The sequence below is a fragment of the Bidens hawaiensis genome, unplaced genomic scaffold (assembly GCF_021521415.1).
Source record: "Bidens hawaiensis isolate Kalapana, Puna unplaced genomic scaffold, B.hawaiensis_p1.1 tig00034782_1, whole genome shotgun sequence".
Lineage (NCBI taxonomy): Eukaryota > Viridiplantae > Streptophyta > Magnoliopsida > Asterales > Asteraceae > Bidens > Bidens hawaiensis.
Genome location: NW_027496050.1, coordinates 35,263 through 54,785, shown reverse-complemented (window position 1 = coordinate 54,785; position 19,523 = coordinate 35,263). Strand labels below are relative to the sequence as shown.

The following is a 19,523-nucleotide window of genomic DNA, read 5'->3' as shown; positions in this document are numbered from 1 at the left end:
TAAACAACTGAATAAGGTAGCATACAAATCTTAATGAACATGCAAAACACATTTCCTAACCTATGCTGCATAACAATGCCATTAAAATTTATCAAGATCCTATAAGAATCCTCCGATTGTGATCAGTGAAATTCGGTCTGGTTAGCTGTCTTTGCCCAAGTGAGGGATCATTTCGAAGCATCAAAACTACTTCAGACATGGTCGGTCTTTCTGAAACTTGTGACTGGGTGCACAACAAAGCAATTTCAATTATCTTGATCACATGATTTACTTCGTCTGGATTGACATCCAATGTTTCATCAAGTAACTTCACAGATTTTCTATTTTCGTACAACGTCCATGCCTGTCACCGAGTGTAGCAAAACATTTAAGAGCACAAAATAATTCTCCAAAAATGGGAAAGTGAAATTAGCTTAAATGTTTGAGATAGCTAGATATATAAATCCTTGCTCCAACCATCACACCACCAATGTAATAATAATCATCTAGTGAGATCCTTGTTTATTCTATTTAATATTTCTTATTGTATGTTAATGATATAAAAATGGGGAAAATGTATTGTATCTCACATGTTCGAGGAGGCAATCGGTTGATGCTCCATCAAAGTTCCGGTAAGTACACTTTTGGCCACTAATAATTTCAAGGACCACGATACCAAAACTATAAGTTTCAACCTTATCTGATAAAATGCCATACAATACATATTCCGGTGCAGTGTATCCCCTGGTATTATAATACAAGAATGTGATTAGATGTAATTTGAGGAATGATAGGATCATATATTGCAAATCAAAGTTACAATGTCCCAGCAAACTTGGTGATAACATGACTTTGATCCTCATGCTGGAACCTTGCCAATCCGAAATCAACTATTTTGGGTTGAAAATCATCATCAAGAAGAATGTTGTTTGATTTGGTCTCTATGAACAATTCTGGCATAGAATTCCTTGTGTAGATTAGCAAGACCCTTAGCTATCCCTAAGATAATGTCATATCGTCTTTTCCAGTTTAGAATGCCTCTTCTTTCACCTATGATGAATATAATAACCAAGCATATATATAGAAAATGTTCGGAAATTAAGATTTTAGCATACCCCAAAGGAACCTGTAAGCCCAATATTTGTGACTTGCGATATCAAATTACGAAACTCGTTATATATGTTATGGTCGAGTGAATAAGCCAACGAGGAAACCGGACACGAAACAAGAGCTTTGACACGCGCGTTTAGCTTCAACGAGAGATCTTTTAGTTTATTTGTATTAGTTAGACTATATATAGGGACTTGTTGTCTTTGTTTGTGTGGTGTAAACAACCACCCAAGGGGAGCTCACCTTGGGTAGGATCGGTTAGATTAATGTTATATGAATATTTTATTATTACCGATTACGGAGTCATTCAATATTATCTTTATATTATTTGTTCGATCGTTTGTTTATACCGCACCCGTCTCGAAATACGTATCAAGTGCAAAATCCGTTCGAGTGGTCGTTTTGGGACCTACAAAACCTGTCAAGACTTCCATTTGACATGTACTCCAAGACAAGTAGATTGTCTCCTTCACTACACCATCCTTGAAGCCGGAGAAGATTTCGGTGAAGTATGTGACTTATAAGTAAGATTTCATTCTCGAATCCTATTTTTGCTCTATCATATCCACCTTTAAGCCTCTTCACTGCCACAACTTTCTTATCATCAAGACTTGCCTATTAAACCATAACCAAAGCTAGTAGTCATATATAAGACTCATTTAACTTTCAAACCAGTTAAATATATTTCCTTTTAGAGAATAATAAGCAACATATTTCACACAAAAGTGGCTCTTCTTTATTGTTATTGTTTTTATTTTTTAACCAATCTTATTTTTCATCATTCATACATATAGATTTATCTTATTACCTTGAATACCTCACCAAAACCACCTATACCTATAATATTCTCTTCACATTGGTTGCCACCTGCGGTTGTTTATAACTGTAATAATTAACTATCCCCTTCAGCTCTGCAGGTGCATCTAAGGTCACAGTGCGTTCACCTTGTTGGCCTCTACTGGTCCTTTTCCATTTGCAACTCCATACAAAAAATGTGCATGCAAGTAACAAACTGCATACACCTCCGACAATTACCCCGATTATGTCTCTCTTCATTCTTGAATCTAATTTAAAGGATAGATGAGCGGAATATTAATCAACACAATGCCAACCATTCAATTGAATCTGCCATCTCTAATTACAAAGAAAAGATGGAAAAACATAATTTCTAGAATATAAGAAGTCTCACCATCCCGAAGGAGAGTTGCAATATCTGTTTGCTGGTTTTGTCCAAAAAATGGAGTTATGTCATACCTCATAAAGCATGAGATGTACATTGCCCGCCCAGAAGTAGTAGGAAGACAATCATATAAAGATCTGGATATCAACTTTAAGCATTTTAAACACACACTATGGCTTACATTTAGATTACATTCGGCAATGGCGTACACAGTTGCATTACTACCAACAACTTTTCTTGTAGAAGCTGCATAGAAGTTCGTTGTTCTTGGTGCAGCAATTTGAAGATCTAACAGTAAACTTTTTGCTGCTTTTCTAAACGCTGTTGGTTGAGGCAATGCCGAATGATCACATAATACCGCACCGTTAGTCTCACGGTAGAATTCATAATAATCAGCCTCAAGGTAGAATTTATGATTAGCCTCAAGGTAGAATTCATAGTCATCATACCTAAAACAAACCACGCTAGTTAGATTGGACACTGCATTTTGAAACATCTAATTATTCTAGTAAGATCTATATAATTTTATCAACCCACATTCAACTTATGATCAAATATTGTATACGCTTAATTCCTTAGTCTGCATTTCACTAACTACACTCAAATAATATACAAAACCTTTAAGTTGGTTGTTAAGAGTTTTTAAAGTTTTTAAATATTTAGGAGTTATGTAATGAAACTCATTATATATATATATATATATATATATATATATGTTTAAGTTCAAGAAAGAAATCAAATTAGTGTAAGAAATGAGATAAATGAATATGAGTCACTAGTTTTATTTTATATTTTAAATATTTAAAAATATATAAAAAAGATGTAAATGCAACAATAAATGCACTCTCTCCCTCCAATTAATACAACTAATATAACCATAATAAATCTCTCTCTAACTAATATATCTAATTAATTTAACTGTAATAATTAAAAAGATAAAAACACTACTTTATTTTATTTTTTATTTACACATTCTTCATTTTATTCAACATAAATATAATTTATTCATATAATACTATTTTTTATATTAAAAAAATAATTTCCACTCAATTTATTAGCATGTTTTTTAACACTAAATATCAAAACATAATATATATATTTTTTCAATTGATATGCCTATAAAAAATATTGTCATAAATAATAATAAAAAAATATCATACAAATGTGTCCATTAAATGTAAACAATAAATATACAACATATACAAAGTTATATATAACATACACTTGTTTTGAGCGATAAAAACTACAACATACAAAAAGCATACAAGACATCAACAATTATATAAACTACACAAAGATACACATATCCTACACATGCGTAGGTTATATGTTTTTCGTATGTAAGTTATATGTTTTTTTATTCTTAAAACAAGTGTAAGTTATATGTTTTTGTGTAGGTTGTATATTTTTTATTGACATTTAATGCAAACATGTGCAAGATATTTTTTTGTATTATTCATCACAATGTAATTTTGTGTTGATGGATATTGATATGTTGAGTTTGAAGAAATTGGTTTTGAATAAAAAGAAATTAATGTATGAATAAATTGTATTTGTGTAAGATAAAATTTTTGTGTGTAGTTTATATGTTTTTCGTGTGTAGGTTATATGTTTTTGTGTGCGTGTGTATATCATTAATGATAAATTTGTGTGTAGGTTATATGTTTTTCGTGTGTAAGTTATATGTTGTCTTATTCTTAAAACAAGTGTAGATTATAAATTTTTGTGTAGGTTGTATGTTTTTTGTTGATTTTTAATGCAAACACATGTAAAATAGTTTTTTGGTATTATTCATTATAATGTAAGTATGTTTTGATGGATATTAATATATTGAGTTGGAAGAAATTAGTTTTGGATAGAAAGAAATTTTAATGTATGAATAAATTATACTTGTGTAGGATAAAAATTCAAGACACAAAAAATAAGTTATAAAATAAATGAGTTCTTAATATTTTCCAATTATAATAATTTAATTAGTTATATTAATTAAGTAAATAAGTATTATGGTTTATTAGTTATATTAATTGAAGAAAGAGAATGATTAATACTTTCTTTATTTAGCTTTAAGCATTTAAAACTTAAAACAAAACTAGTGGTCCATATTTATTTCTTGCATTTCTTGCAATAATATCATTTCTCTCTTGAACAATCTCCTATATATATATATATATATATATATATATATATGGTTTGGATCAAATACAAATGATATTAACGTGCTAAACGTGAGAATCAAGTAGAGTAATTATATATACAAGTAGAGTAATTATGTAATTACTTCATAAAGTAATTACACAATTACTCTACTTGTTTATATAATTATTCTACTTGATTCTCATGTTTAACACATTAATTTCATTTGTACGTTAACATTCCCATATATATATATATATATATATATATATATATATATATATATATATATAAGGGGACCCGGGGCACCGTGTGATGGAGCTCCCATCACGCGTGATGTGTTTTTGAACACCGCCGCCACTCCCTTACCAAGCTTGATGGAGGTGCCTTGCGTGATGGCCATCACGCGTTAAGTGGGTTTGAGTGATGGAACTCTCTCTCTATATATACATATATATATATATACACCCCAAATACACTCCTCTCACTCACATAACAACCTATATGTATATATATATATGTATATATACCAAAACCTATCACACCACACCACCCCTACCAAATTCCATCAAAATGTGATGGATTTGGGGTTGGTGACGTGGCATAAGGGTGGGATGTGTGATGAGATTTCCACCACCCCCTCCCCCCCCCCCCCCCCCCCCTAAGGTATGGTTTAGACGAGAAGTCGTTTTATTACGAGAAATATGAGAAATCAATCTGAGCCATTAAATTGCTTAATCAATGGTCCATAATAATCATGAAAAACTTGTAATAAATAAGAAAAAAAACTATGGAATGCTTTGAAAGGAAGGGCATTATGGACTCTCTTTTTTTTACATTAATCATTTTGAAAATTAAGATGTCAATTTCTATAATCTCATTAAATAGTTTCCTATTTTTTAAATAACTCTCACTCCAAAAAAAATCAATTTTCAAATTGGGTTCCCAAGCAAGAAAAATTGTATAAATCGATTTTACGGAAAAAGACAAGGATTTTTGTCAAAAACTACGCGTTTAAATCAACGTTTTATAGTGGATGGTTTTAATATACTTTTGAAATGGATTTTAAAAATAATCATTTTGTGTAATTTTGTGTAAGGAAATATTATACAGGTTATCGTGTTTTGTTTTTTGATTTTTAGTTCAAATTTTACATAAAGTGTTTTTTTAGGTTTGTGTAGGGATTATTTCAACTTAGTAAATAACATATTGAAGAGTAATTATTATTTCATTGTGTATGGATTATTTTAATTTGAAGTGTAGGACTTATTTTACTGTGTATATGGATTATTGCATTATGTATGTGAACAATAACAAATTTACCTACACAAATAACATAATTTACATAATCATCTACATTAATCAATTTTTTATGTGTAGGAAAATACATGTGAGCAAATATGAGCTATGTGTGGGTGAATATTAGTTACATGTACATTAAAATAAAAATGAACTAACAATTTAGTAAAGAAATTATGTTTTTAAACTTAACTAAAACATAAAGAAATTAAAAGAAAATGGGTTGGCTAATATTTTCTGGTATAATAATCATTCATTTTGAAGTCAACGTGACCTTTATAATTTTTAAATTAACTAAAAATACATATTTAAAACAAAAAAAAGGATACCCGGAAGTTATATTAATGTTTAATGATTTGTTTATTTGTACTAGTGTTTTTTAAATTTAATGCAACATCTTGAAATTATCGGGTCAAAAGTGCCAAGTTTCAAAGTAAGAGGATCAAAAGAAAAATTCTGATTTCTTAGCCGATCGCGATACGCGACGGTCTTAGAACCAACTCCATCGCGTATCATGATTGCGCCATCTGACAACGAGACACGTGTTTCGCCACGTGTCCACACGTGGCACAATGTCCGCCACGTGTCACCACGTGGCACCCGTCCGCCACATGGCAAGCCTACTAGGCGTACCATCGCCCTACGTCGCGGTACGCGACAGGTGCTCTGGGGACCATCACGTATCGCGATGGGTCCCCGGGATCAGCCTATAAATATGGGCTCCAGCCCTTTCATTCATCATACCAAATCATTCACAGCTCACTCTCTAAAACATCTCTCTAAACCTTGCTAAGCGTGCCACGACGTTACCTCGTTTTCCGTACCCAAAACCGAAGTTACCTCGAAATCCGTGCCACACAACGACGATGTTATCTTGAAGAACACGACCCTCAAAAGACGACATGACGCCACCTCGAAGTACGTGTCAACAAGAATAAAAAATTTGTGTGCCTCGATAAAACGTGTTGAAGAAGGTGTTGTTTAAAGGAAGCTTGGAAAAAGTAAAAACGTCGAGGTGCCGCTCGAGTGTCTAGGGATGTTATAAGCCAACCAAGGTAAGGCGTAATGCCCGAATAAAATATTAATAAAATATTAAAAGGTTTAAAACCTAAGTTAAAGATATACTCGATACCTCGAGAAATAAATAAATAAATAAAAGAATAAATAAGGAATAGGAATATTAATAATTTTTTATTTATAATATTATTATTTAAATTGTTATTTGAATAATATAAAAGAAAGTAAAGTATATGTTTCTTCAAGAAGAAGAAACGTAGTGTTAGGAAAGTAAAACAAGTTAAACTAAAGGTTTTAAACTTGTAAAATAAATAAAAGTATTTTGAACTAAAGGTTCATAAAGAAAATATAATCGAGGCAAAGATTATACAAAAAGAGACTAAATGTCTTAAGCTAGATTAAAGATCTGGTATTAACAAAAGGTTATATTTGTACTATAGGTGCAAGATAGCAATGAAGAACCAATCAATGTATTGAAGCTGATCTTTTCAAAGAAAGATGAATACACCCAACTTTATAAACTTGTTTAATCGAGTCAAATAAATAAAATAATGTACATGAGATTACGTATCTCTAAAATATTATAAACAAAGGTAATTGATGATCCTCAGGCTATCATGTACATTTGTTTGGATCCTTACATATGTGGTAAGTCGGTGGGCACACCGCACCACACTTGGTCATTTGCCTCCGCCAAGATGGGTCGGACCTACGTTACGTCCAAGTGAGGGTGATCATGTGTATACTGATGGTATCTAAGTTATATCGAACGTTGTGGTGTTTGCTGAGCGGTATCGAGTATAGCTAAGTTTATAATTGTGTTTTGTTTTAACTTGATTATTCCTAAGCCACGATGGGCCGGACCTAAGTTATGTCTCGAGGGGTAATCAAGTAAAGAAAATATTTTATGCGTCAGCTTATTCACCAGCATGTGTTGCTGACATATTTTTAAACATTTTGCACGTAATGAAGGATAGCCGCTTGAAGTATCGAAGTGAAGTAGGTGATCTGATGGCTCAGATCATTTCTTTAAATGTTAAACATAAAATGGTGGTTTTGTATAAAACAAGTAATATTTGTAAACATTAAAACGGGTATTTTATATCCCGTCTTTTGATATGTAAATAATAATATTTTAATCCACGCAAGTATAACTTCCGCTTAAAACACCTAACTCTGATTTATTTACAAAAACGGTACCAGCTGTTAGTGTCACGCATAGGCCTAAGATAGGGTGTGACATTTAAACATCAAATACATATGTTAATTAAAGAATAAATTGAAACTACTAAACAAATTAATAGTTACCAAAATAAAATAATTCAACATTTATTATTGTACCCTTTGATTTAATTAAAATAATATTTGTGATTGGTTGAAATAACTTCTCGCATTTCTCGTAATAAGATGACTTCTCGCATGAACATAAGCACACACACACACGCACATATAAATAAATAAATATATAAACCCGACGGGTTTTGGGTCGAGTACATTCAACGAGTACTTTTAACAAATTATCTGGATCTGAAACATGATGGTATCCCTAAAACCCGACAGGCATATACCTGCTAAATACTCGACGTCTTTGGGACGGGTCTGCGACATGCTTTAATAATCGGATATAGATTTGGCATTACCTAACCCATTCCAAGCCCGACCCATTGTCAACTCTAATATATGAATGTATATATGTTTATGTTAGGGTGACATACCTATCTAATATATGTGTTTGATATGGTGGTAGACCCTTCTAATAACTGTGAATGATAGGGTGACAAACCCTTTTATATCTGTGTATAAAAGGGCCGCAAACTCTTCTAATATTGATCGATGCATGTATGTTATGGTGGCATGCAGGCCTTTCTAATATATGTGTATGATGTGTGTGTGTATGTATGTATAGTGTGTGTGTGTTTGTGAAGAACATCTAAGTATGGTATGCGTGTCTTCGGATACTACGAATATGAATGTATGTGAAGGGTAACTAACCTGTTACATGTTAACTTAGAAGTCGTAGCTGACTTGCACGCATGTAATTAGGGAGCATGGCACTTGAAGGCGGATATAGGTTAACCAAGAAGCAGCTGACATCCTTATGAAGGATGATTTTATGCTATGTTTAGACTTGTCCAAAGTTATGTTTTGTAAGACTTAATGACTATTGCGCATTAAGTTTTAATTTACTCTTATTTTTAGATTGTGTTCATGATTAAATCCAATGAAAGTACCAGGAATTGGGGTCTTACACAAATTCATTTTCATGTTCGGTTAACATATATAAATGAAATAAATTAGTACTTTATGTTATTTGGTAGACAAAAAAAGAGCTCATGAATGAAATACAAATGGCAAAATACTATTGCCTAATAAAAAGTACCAAAATAAAAACGGTAAATGGGCGATGAGGGTGGTGGTGGTGTTAAAGATGACCATGATGGTTGTGTTGGTGGCGGTTTTGGTGGTGGCTAGGTGGTAGTGGAACTGATAGTGGTGGTGGTTAGGTGGTAGCGCAACCGATGGTGGTGGTGCTCAGGTGGTGTGTCGAGAAAGTATGGTAAAAGAGAGAATGTAGAAAAAATATATAAAAGAGTGGTGCAAATGATTGATTTTGAATTTTTGATAGTATTTAGAGAGAATGAGATTGAATGTAGTTGTTGATTCCATAAAATTAACCAACCAAACTCTACCTAACTATTTTTAAAATAACAGTGTTGTCGGTGTGTCTAACTGTCCTATTATATGTGGTAATATTTTGAATTACTAAATTTGAATTGTAATGATGGAATTCTAGCAAAAGTAGCAACCAAACTAAATCAGTCATTTGATATGTGAAAAATATGTACCTCACATCGCATTCAGTGTAAATAGCAAGGCCGTGATCGCCATTAAGCTCACATGCTTTTAGCTGATTGACAGCATCGTCGAAACAATCCAGACAATCTGCAATCGAAAGATATCCCCTGCACTGAGCAAGGCCCACACAGGCGCACCATTGAGCAAAGACCGTGCCACGGCGTTGCCACTGCCACTGGTGTTTAACTGCCAACGGAGGCTAGAGAGGGTGATGTTAACGTTGGTCAAGAAATACTCGAGCATGCTGCTAGCAGGTGGAGGTAGGTACCCATGACAATAACATTTCATTAGAGCCCTATTTCTATCAGTGGGCCGTGATATTGTCACTTGCTCAGCCGTGCTTATGAGCACCACCACTAGCAGACTGACTAACCACCTGTTCTCCACTTGTTTCACATATTTTTCTTTTGGTGTGTATCTTTGTCTTAAGTTTATAAGTACAGTAAAAGGAAGGAAGAGACGTGTTTTAATTGGACTTGAGAGAAATTAAAATTCCACCAGTCAATCAATGGTGGATATAATAATAAATTACAAAAGAAAAGGGAAAGTAACACGATATTGCGTTTAGAAAGTTTCTGCATGACATGGTGGAGCCGACGGCCACTAAGCCTCATCACAGCAGCCGTTGACGAGTCATTTATTATTTATTCCCCATGTGAGACAGTGACAAAAATGTTGGCGTACTTTTGAAGAAGATATTTGTAGAATTTTATCAGAATCTCTCCTTGGATACTATAAGACCATTCATAAATCATAATGGTATCTCGGTTAGTACTGAATCTCCTCCGTCATTTAAAAAATATATTTTTATTAAGTTTCATTTAACATCTCATGTGTTATAGACAATGTTGTAAAAGTAGGATTACAAGGCCGAGTACTCTTCGAATACTCGCTACAAAGTATGTCACCGATGCGAGTTTCTGTAAATCGGCTTAGTTACTATGAATCGGTCAAATGTGGTCAACCTCAGCCAGAATCATATCTTATCGGTGAACTTGGACCGATTTTGACTCAAAAAAAATAAAACATAATTGTTATTTCAATAATATTAAATAACAAATATCATTTTTTAATTAATGATTAGTAATTTTTAGAATATTTTAAATTTAAAAATGTATTTCTTTTATTTATATTGATATTCACCTATTTTGTTATAAATATTAGTAAACTTATGATATTTGACATATATATAATAACCAAATATTAATTTTCTTTATATTTACCATGTCCGAGTACTCTCCGAGTACTCCCCGAGTGCTCCGAGTACTCCCTTCAAGGGGGTCGGCCGTCTAGGGACCGCCTATCGACTTTTGCAACATTGGTTATAGATATGTGGAGTAGAGTTAACGTACAAATAGAAAAAACGTATGAAGCGTGCAAACTAAAACAAAATTGGAGGCAGTGGCATTTTTAATAATAAGTGAAAATCATGTTTGTAGTGTAATTTAATTACATTATATAGTTTACATATAAAGTAATTATTTTGATAGTAGGTAATTACTAAATATGCTTCTTCTTTTTCTTCCTCAAATAACTTAGTTCAAAAAAACCCATGTAACTACAATTTGATAGCAAATCGCACACTTTCTTGTTTCTATATGCCGTAACAAGCTTCAAATCGGCGAAATTGTAAACATATATATTCTCTTATATTATCAGAATAATCCGGTCTCGCCGAAGACGTACAAATTTAACTTCCGATCGGAACGATGCATCAGCTCTAGTGGGCGTCCGCCGCCAACTAGAGCGAGTATGTTGCGGCAGAAAACGATAGTGATGCCGCTGCCGGAGTTGAAGTCTCGCTGGATTTTTTTGTCGTTGTTGTAGATACAGAACAACGCTTGGTGCCAGCGGGGAAACAGTGGAGCCTTGGGTGAAGGAGAGGTGGCGGGGGAGTGATCGGAGTCCGGTGGTTTGGTGGTGGATGATGAAGAAGATGGAGATGGGTTGGTGATTAGTGTTATTAGAGAAGAATGAAAGATTGTTCAGTTTGTATGTTTAGCAAAGATTTTTTATTTGTATTTAATTTTTATCCTAGAGCTATATCTTGTTGTTTTTCCTTTCTTTTTCAAACAAACTTTCATTAAAAATGACACAACAGCAAAACCTAGAGGCTAAAAGGAACAACAAAAACTAGTTGCAAGTCCGACATCTTAAGTATAGAAGCTCTGATACCACTTGTTAACTTGACAAGTGATAATATTGTTAAAAATTGACTTAAATCAAAGAATCAAAGATTGTGCAAACTTTCTCTTTTAATTGAAATGGAAATGCAAGGAAGTAAAGCAACAACTAACCACTACTTCACTTAACACTAACTAAGAGGGTCCCCCACAACCCACCCACACCACCACAACCATACTTGATCTCCATGTCAGCATGTTCATCACACAACCGAGCTACATATTTATACCCATCCCCCCCCCCCCCACACACTCACTTGTAACCCAAGAGGCGGTGTTGTAGCTCCTTATCGTCCAAAAATCCCCAACTTATCGCGCCACTCCACTTGTCCTAATCAGTCACAAATCAGACTAAGGTGGTGTTTCTAAACATTTACGGAGTATTTCTCTTTCTTTCAAACTACTATTTTTAGTAATTTTTAATTGTTTTCTTTTTCAAAAAGTCTTTGCAGACAACTAATTGTTTACAGGAAGGAACGAAGAGGAGAGATTTGGATACAAGAAACCAGTTCAATCCTTTCTTCGCTTTAAACAACATAATAACATGAACATCATGAATCTATTGGGCATTAGGATGCCTTTGAAGTTTATATGAAGATCATAATTGAATCCTTCGATTTTGATCAATGTAATTAGGTCTTGTTAGTTGTCTTTCCCCCAATGATAGATCATTTGGAAGCATCAACACAACTTCAGACATGGTTGGTCTTTTTGAAATGGTTGATTGAGTGCACAACAAAGCAATCTCAATGATCTTCTCTACATGTTTTGCTTCGTCTGGATTGACATCCATTGTCTCATCAACTAGCATCATGGCCTTTTGATTTTCGTACAACTTCCATGCCTGTCAACAATTGTAGCAAAACATGTAAGAGCTCAAAAGAATTCTATAAAATTTACGAAAATTAGTTTTAATATTTAACTCGTGGTCGGCTTACCAAGATAAATAAAAAGCATTGTTCTCACCATTGCATTTGAAAAAAATTGAATAAGTAAAACTTATAAATTATTTTGTTTAAAAGTGGTTTCCACAAAATTTTATAGTATCTTGGGGGTTTTATTTTATCCTTCATTCGTAATATACACATATGTGTGTGTGGGAGATAGAGAGTGAGAGATACAATATATATAGCAATATAATATGCATCTAATGAGATGGGTACTATTTCTTAATTGATGATGAAATAGAAAAGAGAAAGGGTGTAAACTTGTATCTCACATGTTCGAGGAGATAATCGGTTGACGGTCCATCAAAGTTCTGGTGCGTACACATTCGACCACTAATGATTTCAAGGGTCACGATTCCAAAACTGAAAGTGTCAACTTTATCTGATAAAACGCCGTATCGTACATATTCTGGCGCAGTGTAGCCTCTAGTATTGTAACACAAGAATGTGATTGAATGCAATGAGGAATTATAGTTGCATATATTGTAAATAAAACTTACAGTGTCCCAGCAAACTTGGTGATAACATGGCTTTTATCCTCAGGTTGAAACCTTGCTAATCCAAAATCTGCTATTTTTGGTTGCAAATCATTATCAAGGAGAATGTTGCTTGATTTTATATCTCTATGCACAATTCTAACATGGACTTCCTTGTGTAGATGAGCGAGACCCCTAGCGATCCCTAAGATAATGTCATATCGTCTTTCCAGTTTAGCGTGCCCTTTCATTCACCTATAATGAATAAGCATTTCAAATGTTTGGAAATAAAGATTTTTTAGTGAATCCACATCAAATTCTTAAAAAAAAAACATACCCCATAGAAACCTGTCAAGACTTCCATTTGGCATATATTCTAGGACAAGAAGTAGATTGGATTCGTCACTACACCATCCTAAGAGACCAAGAAGATTTCTATGACGAATTTGACTTATAAGTAAGATTTCATTTTCGAATCCTATTTTCGCTCCAGCATATCCAACTTTAAGCTTTTTCACAGCCACAACTCTCTTGTCTTCAAGAATTGCCTATTAAATCATTGTAAAAACTAGTAGTTATAAGTCATTCTACTTCAAATTAAGTAGTTACATAAAATCCTGAATTATCTGTTTTTCTGAAACAAAAAAAGTGTATACTTTGAGATATTTTACAAACAGGAATCATTATATTTATATGCATATTCGTAAATTATTATTATCGTTGTTATTGTTGGTTCAGGCCCTACTCCACACACACAACTCACCCTCTCGTATGTATGTAATTATGTATATGTGAATATGCAGAAGATAAAAGAAATGCTTCTCTATTAAAAATATGAAAGATGGGTACATCACAATTGAGATAATACTACTATTTATAATATAAATATAACCATCACATGCAAAAACTAAGTCCACGTTCTCCTTAAAAACAGCTAACAACTCAATTGTTCAGTTTGCCCCACACGTGCACATCCAATTTACTCGGTCAAGCTACACCAATTTTGCAACAACCTAATTGACCCGTTACCCGACTTTGACTCAATCAAGATTATACCCAACAGTTATAAGTAACATTTTTGTATTATACCTTGAATACCTCATCAAAACCACATTTCCCTGTAATATGTCTATTGTTGGATCGTGTGTATGTACCTGCCTAGAGAAGGTACTTCGGAAGATAGGAGAAGCTAGTCATAGTATCATATAGGCGCTTATAATCGGCATGAAAATTTTATCAAAAAGGAAACCTTTACTGTATTGAAAATGTGTATAAATACCAACTTTCCCTGTAATATGTTTATTGTTGGATCATTTGTATTAACCATTAGAGCATGTATTTTTATCCCATTTTTAAAAAAAATGGTTGTAGAATGGGATGTGAATAAAAATTCTAGTAAAGTTATCGTCTCATTTTCTTCTCTGATTTCTTTGGGAGACTAACCATCTCAAAGCGGTCGTATCATGGAGAGACTAATATTGACAGGAAAAATGGGAAAAGATGGTAGACTTGAGGATTAATTTGGATATATTATCAATTTTCATTGGTTCTGTGTTTGACATAGAGAAAATCAGAATTTGAATTAATGAGTACCTTGTACACATCTCCATAACCTCCTTCTCCAAGCTTATTTTCGTCCTCAAAATCATTTTTGGCTTTCTTGAGATCACTGTAGCTGTAACCCTTTGAGTCTTGCAAATCAGCTGATGGAAATGAAATCAGTTAATCTATTTGAGTGATCTAGTTTAACTCATTTAACTAGCAAATGATAATGCATACCTCCTGGTGGTATTCTTTTCGACCGACAATACCACCAAAGTACACCTATTAGCAAGAAGATCAACAGACCACCTAAACCTCCAACCACGCCTTCAACAATCACTACCTTATTGCTTGATGAACTTCCTGCAAAAATATGATAAGTGACCATGATTTAATTATGCACCTTTTAGATATCATAGTTCGAAAAGAAAATTAGCTCACCTTCTCGTAGAAATGGGGTGATGTCGGTTGTTTCATTGTTTCTGAAAAATGCATTGGTGGAGTATCTCATAAAACACCCCAAATTAACAGCACTCCCATCAGTAGCATCAGTGGCACAACTTCTTAAGTTGGCATATGTATCTTGCAAGCAACTTTTGCAGCTGTCTGGTGCTACTGTCTCGACACATTGCGCTATAGCATAAGCACTTGTATTGGTACCAACGACCGGTGATATGGCTGCAGCATAGAAACCACTTATTTTTGGAGTTGCTATAGAAAGATTGGACAATAATCCATCCACGGCCGTTTCGAAAACGCTCTGTTGTGATGAAGTACTATTGCCACATAAGACTTTATTTTCTCCTGGCAATGTTGTTTGATCGGTGAAGGAACTACTCTCATACCTTCAGAAAGCATTATATTGGATATGATGCTGGCTAGAGTAAGATTCACAAAACACTGAAAATATAGCTAGTATATTGTTGATATTGGAAAACTATATTATGGAAAAGACCATTTTGCACCTGAATTAGAATATGCAGTTTATATTAGAGGATATACAATTATACAGTATTTATATTAGAGTTATTTATAAATATAATATACTATAAAACGATTACAATAAAGTGGCAGGCAAACGGGCAACAAGCTGCGCCGCAACCCCCTTTTAAATAGCAATGTCAATCCTGCTAAAAACGAAGCTTTGATACCTAGAAGCTGAAGAGGTTCCGTGTACGACGCGCTGAACCCTACTCAAAAATTTCACAGCATCTGGGCCAGAAAACCAAATGTGTCAAAGGCAAATGGTAGAAAGACATGTTGATTATCTAAACAAGCTTTCTCGTGTTTAACTACTTTGCCCGATTTAGCCTTCAACGTAGCCTGACCCACAACAAACCCACGGTCCCTGAGCCCATCAAAAAGAGACACTTGTTTTCAATTATAATCAATGAAATATTTGGACCCCATAAGTACTTCTATGGCATCAGAGCCAAAATTTTAGATCAAATCACAATAAATAATATTTTCGTTATTTTCTTCATCCATGGTTACAATCACGATGGCGGCGACGATGTTGGTGGTGGTAGTAATTGTGATGGTCAAGTGGTGATCAGGTGGTGGTGGTGTCGATAGAGTAGAGTTGGAAAAAAAAAACAAAGAGCATAGATGTACGGTTTTTGACGTGTTTATATGAAATAAGATTACTTCTGTAATAGGTGCTTTAATTCCAATAAACAACCAAATATCATATTTTTATTTCTTCACAATGGTCCATTATATTCTGCATAATATTTCTTTATACTAAACACTACATTCAACTTTTAAAGTGCATGATCAAGGTTCAAGTCCAATGATTACAAGAAGATACTCCCACCATCCCATTATAAGTGTCTTAGTTTGACTTTTCAAACCTTTCTTTTGCAACCTTGACCGTAAATATTTTTGTCCGTGTCATATAATACTTAATGAAAATTATATCAATGTAAAATACATTTAAAACCCAATCCATTCATATATTTTATATCAAGTATTATATAACACAAACAAAAATATTATCGGTCAAAGTTAAACAAGAAAGACTTGAAAAAATATGACACTTATAATGGGACGGAGGGAGTACAAAATTTATTAGTATTGCAAGAGTTATTTTAAAAGAAATGGAAAAAAAAGCAAATCGTATTATAGACATAGAAGTCTAGAAGATATCATTTAATAAAATTGTATATATGGCGGGGTGCGGTTCTGAAAACAGGGAACCAAATCGTATTTTAAAGACCAAGATCATATCGTACATGATCACGTTTGACTTTTCCGGTTAAACTGGATAATAATATTATTTATTTAATGAATAAAAAAATAGATACAGGTCTACTACATGATCAAATCCGAGATCTGAATAGAGAGAACAAAAAAATATTAAAATGATATAGCTTTCTATATTTTTTAAGGTCAAATAAATTATGTGAGCCATTTAACGTGTGTGTATACGTAACTTTATATGAATATGATGTAAATGTATAATTTCAAATTTATTAAATAAAAATAAAATAAATAGTAGTAAATGTTAAATGTATCATGTTTGGTTACACAAGTGGTTTCATGTTTTAAACCGTAAACAGTAAAACAATTTGGATTTGTATGGTTTTAGGTGGTTTATAAACACCCCTAAAACAACTAATGTAATTTTCTTGCATGTGTACGTTTTTTGACATGTGGATTGCAAATGCCCGGTCTCACATAAGAAAGGTGGCAGTGTTGGTTAATAAACCAGGTTCACATACACAAGCCGGCTCCATACGTCCAATTTTCGATTTAGTGGTGATTTAACGGTTTAACAAGTGGTCTAGCTAACTCCTGTTTTAATCGGCCCACCAATTTCCTATTAACTTTTGAAAACAATGAGTTTTTACTTGAATATAGAAATTCTGGGTTGGTGACCCCGTGATAAAGACAAAGTCTCTTAAACATTTAAATATCCGTGAAGTAAAAGAATTTGTTGAACACGTACTTGAACTCATTTTCAATAAAGAGTTGCATGAAATCATAAAAAGTAACAAAGTGGACGAGTGTTCACCTTAGCGAACAGCCATCAAGTACTGTCCGGGCACCGTTGAAAGCCGCACAACTACGTATGGAACTAGCTGCGGCATCAAAACAACCAACGCAGTCGCTTGTCGACATATACTTCCTACACTGAGCCATTACATAAACAGGATCCGAATTACTTGCCATATTTGAGGTTGCAAAGTAGGTATTATTGTTGGATAATTGTGTTCGGATGGCTCTAAAAGTTTCATTAAGATTGCTGAAGAAATTTAGGAGGTTTGTAGCGTTGACTGCACTACATGACTGAATTAGTACGTTTGTTTGGGGTTGTGAACTCGCCGGAACTGTGAAAAGGACCATGAACACGGTGGCAACCACCACCATCTGCCACCTATAGGACCAACACTCAGTCATGGCTCCTCCTAATTTGTCTTTGGTTCAATAATGAATTAATGAGAATGTCTAATGGTTATATAACTTATGTAATATAACGTTGCTTCTTTCATAAGCATTTATTGTAAAATAAAATGTCAACTAAATGCATGTATTCTTGCGCGGCAATGTGGAGCCTAGCCGAGGCCCACCAACCATCATTACAGCTGTTGACAAATAATCTCCAATGGCTGCTCATGAATATCATTTTTATAATAGATTTATACAACATCAAATATCATTGTTGACATCACAAAATAGATATTATATAAGTATTAAAAGATAAAATAAACGTTATTGTGTCTTCTGGTCCAATAACATGAGGGTGATGGTTAAGTTTGATCTCATGATTTTAAGTTCTAAAAGTTACATATAATGGGCTTTTTCCGAAGTGTTGTGCTTCCTCCTTGATGGTACTATTGCTAAACTGGTTCAAAACTTTGTTTCCACCACAACCATACTTGCCACCATAACTTAAGTGTACTGAAACACCTTGAACTCAAGGAGTCTCGAAAGTTGGGTTAACACATGCATATTAGTTTTTAAACTTTAAATAAACATAAATAACGCAACTATCAACATATCAAAACTGAACTATTAGCTGCATTGTCAATGTTATGAAATTCAACCATTCTACATAGCGCGCCGCACTATCAAGCGTGCCAAAGTAGAAGCGTTTTAGCAGTGAAACCTAGTTATGAACAATAGTTTTAACACATTGTCGTATGGGATGTTCTAAGATCGATCATCCCGGGTTTACGGTTCCAGTTGCGGTTCAACATCATGACTCCAACACTAGCAAATTTGATGTGAATATAAATTTTATTTTTTCTATAAATTTAGTAATTTAAATTTATGTTTTGTGGTATTTTTATGAATTATGTAATTTTAATTTCATTTTAGTGAATATTTAACTTTTAAAAAATAATGTGAATTTAGTTTTTAGTTTTCTATAATTTTAATTATTTAAATAAAGATGGTGAAAGATTGACATTTTCACGATTGAAAGATGGATTGAGATGGAATTATGTGACGTTTATATGAACGAAGGAAATGTGATAGATGTTTAGAATGAGATGGCACTTTCACCACCCTAATGATATTTATCTTTACAAATATAGATACGAAGTTAAAGATTTGGGGGCAGATGTGGTTTTGAAAAAAGAAAAAGTGAAGGCAAGAAAGGCAACCGACAAAAAGTCAACTGAGAAGAAGTTTATCGTTAAAAAATTAACGGTCAAATGTCTACTATGAAAAAAGTCAAAGTTGAGTTTGGAGCCGATCTGTTTTCAAAGAAATGTCTATAGAAGTAAAAGTTGGCATGTCCATTTGGTGTATTTTGTTTGAATAATAAATGTATAGAATGGATTGGCCATGTGGT

At 33.5% G+C, this 19,523-nt stretch overlaps 2 pseudogenes across 1 annotated transcript; both read right to left on the bottom strand.

Annotated features, from left to right (window-relative positions):
• Positions 1-37: 37 nt before the first annotated feature.
• Positions 38-11,947, bottom strand: LOC143586714 (cysteine-rich receptor-like protein kinase 2; annotated as a pseudogene).
• Positions 11,948-12,316: 369 nt separating this feature from the next.
• LOC143586713 (cold-responsive protein kinase 1-like) lies at positions 12,317-18,275 on the bottom strand (annotated as a pseudogene). The gene is made up of 8 exons (XR_013144749.1): positions 17,739-18,275; positions 15,164-15,567; positions 14,960-15,085; positions 14,774-14,883; positions 13,518-13,728; positions 13,205-13,435; positions 12,977-13,130; positions 12,317-12,601 (listed from the first exon to the last, which is right to left on the bottom strand). The product of XR_013144749.1 is annotated as a cold-responsive protein kinase 1-like (transcript).
• Positions 18,276-19,523: the final 1,248 nt, after the last annotated feature.